Source organism: Bubalus kerabau, chromosome 20 (genome assembly GCF_029407905.1).
Source record: "Bubalus kerabau isolate K-KA32 ecotype Philippines breed swamp buffalo chromosome 20, PCC_UOA_SB_1v2, whole genome shotgun sequence".
Classification (NCBI taxonomy): domain Eukaryota; kingdom Metazoa; phylum Chordata; class Mammalia; order Artiodactyla; family Bovidae; genus Bubalus; species Bubalus kerabau.
This window is the reverse complement of record NC_073643.1, coordinates 39,144,466-39,151,761: the sequence shown is the minus strand read 5'-3', so window position 1 is coordinate 39,151,761 and position 7,296 is coordinate 39,144,466.

Genomic DNA, 7,296 nt, shown 5'->3' with positions numbered 1-7,296 from the left:
TAATAACAACAACAGTAACCACCACAACAAAAAACAACCACTACAACAAAAAACGACTACAGTTGTCTAAGCCTTACTCTTCCCCTTTTACCTTTCTTCTTATACCCATTTCTTAAAAAATATGGAAGTATAGTTGCTGTACAATATTATATAAGCTTTAAAGTTTATACTCCATTTACAGTGGGTTTCCCGGGTGGCTCAACGATAAAGAATCCACCTGCAATGCAGGAAATGTGGGTTTGATCCCTGGGTTGGCAAGATCCCCTGAAGGAGGAAATGGCAACCCACTCCAGTATTCTTGCCTGGGAAATCCCACTGACAGAGGAGCCTGGCGGCTGCAGTCCATTGGGTGGCAAGAGAGTCAAACGTGACTTAGCAATTAAACAACGACTCCATTTATAGTTATTATTTTTAAAAAATAGGCTGTATTCCCCATGTTGTACAACAGATCCTTGTAGCTTATTTTATATCTAATGGTCTGTCCCTTTCACTCCCCTCTCCTGAAACGCCCTTCAATTCTCTCTCCCCACTGGTAACCACTAGTTTGTTCTCTCTATATCTGTGAAGACTTTCACTTTTATGTGGAACTCATTTTAATTCTCTTAACACTAGGAAGTAGTACTATTACCCCATCTTGTAGATAAGAAAAACAAAGCACAAATAAGTTAGGGAACATGATCAACCAAGAGCTCTTTAGAGCAAGAGCTCTAAAATCCATGTTCCTTCCATGCTTCTCAGAAAGTAGCTCCCAGATTCCAGTCTTAACACCATAGCACCATATGTTTATTCATAGTTTAAATCGTTGCATGCCTATATTTTCAGCCTCTTTTTGTTCATATTGCTACAGTCTTCAGTACTGGTAAAGGTTACATGAAATTCCACCCAGTGGATTTCCGTAATTTACTTTTACTCTTCCTTCCATTAGAAATGCCTTTAGGTTGTCTAAGGTTGTTCTCTTCCTATTATAAAAACCAAGGTGAACACCTTGGAATGCACAGGGTATTTTGTATTTTATATTTTTTCCCCTTAGCATAAATTCCCATTCAGGGTTGATAGGCACAAAGAAGACATGCTTTATGATTTTCAGATATTGAATATTAAATGCTTTTCAGAGAGAGTTAAACCATTTACACAGCCACTGAACCATTTGGAACCGTCACATTCTCACCAGCAGAAGGCATTACCATATGTTTTTAATATCGTGTCTGTTTTGGTAAAAAAAATAAATATTTTGAAGGCAACTCAAATGACAAGGAAAATGCTGAGAGCACAGAAAAACTCGCCAACACTCCTCCATGTTAACCTTCTGGAGCTTCCCAGGTGGTGCAGAGGTAAAGAATCCGCCTGCCAGCAAAGGAGATGCAAGAGACAGGGGTTCGATCCCTGAGTTGAGAAAATCCCCTGGAGTAGGATATAGCAACCCACTCCAGTATTCTTGCCTGGGAAATCTCAAGAACAGAGGAGCCTGGCAGGCTACAGTCCACTGGACTGCAGAGAGTCAGACAGGACTGAGCGACCAAGCACCCTAAGCACCAAGAACCTTGTAAACCTCTTTCATTCATTCATTAAACAAACATTATTGCACGGTTGCAAAGTACCAGGCACGGACAGAGACTCTGGAACACAGCCATGAAGAAAATGTGGGCCCTGTCTGCATGGAACTTGCATTCTAGAGACACTTAGTTTCACTGAAACTCATCTAGGTTACATATTAATGGGCTCATTTTGAACGTGTACCTTATGAACTGCTTTGTTCACTCACCATGTAGGGTAGATGTCTTTTCATGCCAGTAAATATGGATTAACATCATCACCTCTAATGACTACACAGGAGTCCATTACTTGTATGTGCCAGCTTTTCCTCTTTCAATCCGTAACTCCTATCAGTCTGAATCACTTTCATTTTCTCACTCTCATTTTCAGATACCACCAAGTTGATCATCTATGTGCATATGTTTCCACATTTGGTTTGTTATTCCTTACCTCAAATCCCTAGAAGTAAAACTGTTAATTAACAGGGTCTGTACATTTTATATTTTGACATAGTAAATAAGGATTATATAAATTATTTTTCTAAAAATTAGATACCAACTCACATTCCCACCAACATTAAACAGAGAGCCTGTCTCCCTCTCTGCCAAGACCTTTTCTTCACCCATTTTAATCTTCAGCAACAAAACATGTTTTGCTTTCCATTATGTTTCTCTTATTATGAGGTTGAATTTCTTTTCACATTCGTGCTGACCTTTATTTTCCCATTTGCTAAACTCCTACCTTGCTTCATCAATTCCTCTACATAATCTTCCTGATTGATCTCTGAGCACTCTTCATATCTTCAGGATATAACTGCTTGTCAAGAAATGCAAAATTTCCTATAGTCATTTTCTACATTTTTAATGAATTTTTTAAACATAGATGTTTATAATGTTTATATAGTTAAATTTATGATTCTTTTCCTTTATGCTCCCTGATAGCATTATCAAGTCCTATTAAGACCTTTCCAACACCATGGTTTAAAAAATATTCACCCGTGTTTTCCTCTGGCATATTGATGCTTTTCTCTTTTGTTCTTTGTCGCTTTCTGCACTTAAATCTTTGATCCATCTAGAATGTTCATCTAAAGAGAAATGTATATCATATTTAAAATATTTTTACAACTTACTTGGGCAAAAAAAAAAAAAAATTCCAACCCAGAATCTATTACTTGAACCAAAGATTTGACAGCAAAGAATATTTCCAACTAGCTCTATCTGAATGAAATAAGCCTGTCCCCAAATGCCTCTCAGGAGTACCCCTCTGTCATGTGACCCAAAGCTGATCCGATGAAGTGAAGCTGAAGGAAACTGACACTTTGGCTGGTTGGAAGTTCATGACTCATTTGGTTTGTCTCAACTCGAGCTGGTTAGGCAAATTCTGTTTTCTCCTGGAGAATCCGAAGTGGGAAACTCCCTGAGGGTGTTCAGACAGTAGCAGTCAGGAGAGCCACCACCTGAACAAGAGTCTGAGAAAGAGAGAATAGTAGAAACTAAGAGATATTCTAGAGCTGAAGTACAGGGCATCTCCAGGTGGGAAGAATCCACTGAGCAGTCAGCAACACGGATTTTTTTTTAAAGATACCTCTCTCTGAAAACTTAGAACACTGAGTACAAAGAGAGAATTCCAAAGGTTTTCAAAGAAAAGAAAAGGGAATTCCCTGGGGGTTCAGGGGTTAAGACTTGGCACTTTGACTACCGTGGCCCAGGGTCCAGTCCTCGGTCAGGGAACTAAGATCCCCAAGCTGCAGTGCAGCCAAGAATAGGATAGAATAGAATGGCCAACACTTGAAAAAAAAAATAGTGAAATAAAAGGTCACTTAGAAAGGAGTAAGAATCGGAATGATTTGTATTTTCTGAAATGTGACATTGTGGACCAGAAGACCGTGTGAACAAGGCCTTCAAAGATCAAGACAAAGAGATTTTGACTCTAGAATCCCATTCTCAGCCTTTATTACAGAATGAATATGAGCATTGGAAGACCCACAAAACTCTCAAATGTATGTCCCATGCACCCGTTCTCAGGAAGAAAGTCACAGAGGAGAAACTCTACCCAGAAAACAGGGAATCCAACCAAGAGGAGAGGAACCCCTGGGATGGAACAGAGAGAGCGCTCAGGATGACAACCTCACCTAGCAAGCTGCAGGAAGACTGGAGCAGGAAGTGGATTCTCCTTGATATCTCTTTTTCTCACTCCTCTCCTCTCCTCTCAATTCACTAGGAAATCTGACTGTAACACTTCAGAATCTATCCAGAGTCTAACCACTTTCCATTTCTCCTGTGAACACCCTGGTCCATCCCATCACCCAGATCACTGTGGTCTCCTAGCTGGTCTCTCAGCATCTTTCCTTGTGCTCTTTTTGACAGAACAGCTAGCATGGTGTGATCCTTTTCAAGTTCAAGTTCCCTGAATCGGAGTCATTTGTTGTGACATTGATGGACCCAGAGTCTGTCATACAGAGTGAAGTAAGTCAGAAAGAGAAAAACAAGCATTGTATATTCACACATATACGTGGAATCCAGAAAAAATGGTACCGATGAACCTATTTGCAGGGTGGGAACAGAGACTCAGATGTAGAGAACTCACATGTGGATGTGGTGCGGGGAAGTGGAGGGTGGGATGCATTGGGAGAGGGATACACCACTCTGCGTAAAACAGACTGCTAGTGGCCACCTGCGATAAAGCACAGGAAGCTCCGCTCAGGGGCTCTGTGATGCCCTAGAGGCGTGGGAGGGTCAGGGGGAGGTCCAAGAGGGCGGATTCATTTCAGGGTGCAGCAGAAACTATCACAACATTGTAAAGCAACTACACTCCAATAAAAATAAACAAATAAATAAAGTTCAAGGTCCCCACTGCCCTGGCCCCACAAGGCCCTGCGAGAGGCTGCTTCCCAGTATCTCTGTGCTGTCACCTTCGCCAGTTCTCCCCTCGCTCACTCTGCTGCAGCTGTCGGCTCCTAGCTGTTGCCCTCACACACCAGGCATATTGTCTATCACAGCCGTTGCCTAACCCTTCCCTCTGCCTGGAACGTGCTTCCCCAGGACCCACTCATGCCTTCAAAGATGCTCAGATGTCACCTCTCTCAACCCCTGTGTTTATAATTTCATTATGTCCTCTTCCTGCACTCACAATCCATCTTACCAAGCTTGATTTTCCCCCCATACAATGTACCATTGTTTAAAATAATATTTTTTTATTATTTGTTGTCATTGAGTCGATAAGTTACATTCAACTCTTTTCTGACCCCATGGATTGTAGTCTGCTAGGCTCCTCTGTCCATGGGATTTCCCAGGCAAGAATACTGAAGTGGGTGGCCATTTCCTTCTCCAGGGGATCTTCCCAACCCAAGGACTGAACCTGAATCTCCTGTATTGGCAGGTGGATTCTTTACCACTGACCCACCAGGGAAGTCCATTTTTTATTATACTTATTGCTTATTTCTGTCTCCTCTAACTCTAATGTAAACTCCAGGAAAATAAGAAATCTATCTTTTGTGCACATCCAGTACCTAGAAGATGGCCTGGTACCTAGCAGACATCCACAAAAATTTTATGAATGAGTGAATTAGTGAATAAATAGAGCGGAGGCCTCTAGAAGGGAATCTCCAAAAAGAACAAACAGATCAAATACATGATAAGGTTGAAAATACAGAGAATAGATTTATACTCTTGCCCAAGAGTCCAGGTCTGAGATAGGAATTTAGAAAACTGTGCCTTAAACCCACAGGACAGTTATTAACCCCAACTGCACCAAGTTGTACAGGAAAAAAAAAGTTTCTGAAATAATCCATTAGCTCAATTGTAAATACTATTTATGCCATCATAACACTATAAACCCACTCCAATGTTCATGCCTGGAAAATTTCAAAGACAGAAGAGCCTGCTGTACTGCTCTAATTGCAGAAAGCAAAGAGGAACTAAAGAGCCTCTCGATGAGGGAAAACAGGAGAGTGAAAGAGCTGGCTTAAAACTAAATGTTACCAAAAAAAAAAAAAGTAAGATCATGGCTTCCTAACCATGGGGTAGGGTTACTCCAGGTAGTAGTGGGGTTACCACTACTTCATGGCAAAAAGAAGGGGGAAAGGTGGAAGTAGTGACAGATTTCCTCTTCTCGGGCTCTAAAATCACCGAGGATGGTGACTGCAGCCATGAAATCAGAAGACAACTGCTCCTCGGCAGGAAAGCTATGACAGACCTAGACAGTGTGCTGAAAAGCAGAGACGTTACTCTGCCGACAAAGGTCCATACAGTCCAGGCTATGGTCTCTCCAGTGGTCACGTACGGCTGTGAGAGCTGGACCATAAAGAAGGCAGAGCACCAAACAATGGATACCTTAGCACCGTGGCGCCGAAGAAGACTCCTGAGAGACCCTTGGACAGAAAGGAGATTCAACCAGTCAATCATAAGGGAAATCAACCCTGAATACTCACTTGAAGGACTGATGCTGAGGCTGAAATTCTAGTCTTTTGGTCACCTGATGCAAACAGCTGACTCATTGGAAAAGTCCCTGATGCTGGGAAAGATTGAGGGCAGGAGAAGAGGGCGTCAGAGGATGAGATGGCTGGTTGGCATCATCAAAGCAATAGACATGAACTTGGCAGAGATTTTCCATTTGAGGAATTACTTTAACCCTACAGACAAGAGGGTGAACTCTGATGGCCATGAACACTCTTGAATGAAAATAATAGACTGGTTACAAGGAACACAATAGAAATGTTGACTTTTATACCTGGGATGCTTTTAGTTGTCATTTATTTCTTTCACCTCACTTTTCACATTTTTACGTGAAGATAAATCTCTCAGGGAATTATGTGAAAATCTTCACTTCTATCATCTGATTTATGATTTCAGGTGAAGCCCAGCTCTAAACAAATCCAATATAAGTATTATCCAGTGTTTTGAAACTTGGAGGTAAGATATGAAGTATTTCAATTCAAAGAAGGGGTGGTGGGGGAGACAAATTCAAATCCATCAGCAAGGAACCAAAGAATGCCCTCAACCTCCCAAAAATGATCATCAGAGACTGAGATTTGTGATAAGAATTGGATATATGATCAACACCTCATTATTAGATTTAAGAGAAAAACTGTATACATAGTCATTAATGTAGAGAAGGCAGCTGCAATTATACGTGTGCATGCCTGCTGTGGTCCTTCAGTCATGTCCAGCTTTTCGTGACTCTGGATTGTAGCCCACCTGGCTCCTCTGTCCATGGGATACTCCAGGCAAGAACACTGGAGTGGGCTGCCATGCCCTCCTCCAGGAAATCTTCCCAACCCAGGGATTGAACCCAGGTCCTTTATGTCTCCTACATTGGTAGGCAGGTTCTTTACCACTAGGGCCACCTGGAAAGCCCTTTCAGTTATACGTGCCTGGCATTTTCTGCCTTCCAATTCTTCCTACTATGGATTCATAACTCAACTTGGACTACAATTGTCCAGAGACCTAAATCATCGGGGATCCTGCGACTTGTCAGCAGCCAGATGCCAATGCTCCTAGATGCCCTGGCCCAGGTCCTGTTGCCTGGCTCTCAGAGGAGACATATCTTCAGTAAGCTCTGTATTTTCCTTTACTTTTTAACACTGTCCCCACTGATTGCAGAGAAATCAATGGAACCCTGAACTGTTGCTAAGATTGATTTGATCAAAGTAGCTCTTTGCTCCGTATTGACAGCTCATTATCGAACACGAAATTGCCCATTCCATCAACCTCTCTGTAGCCATTAACTCAATTTGACTGGATTAACTAGTTCTACATGGAAGCT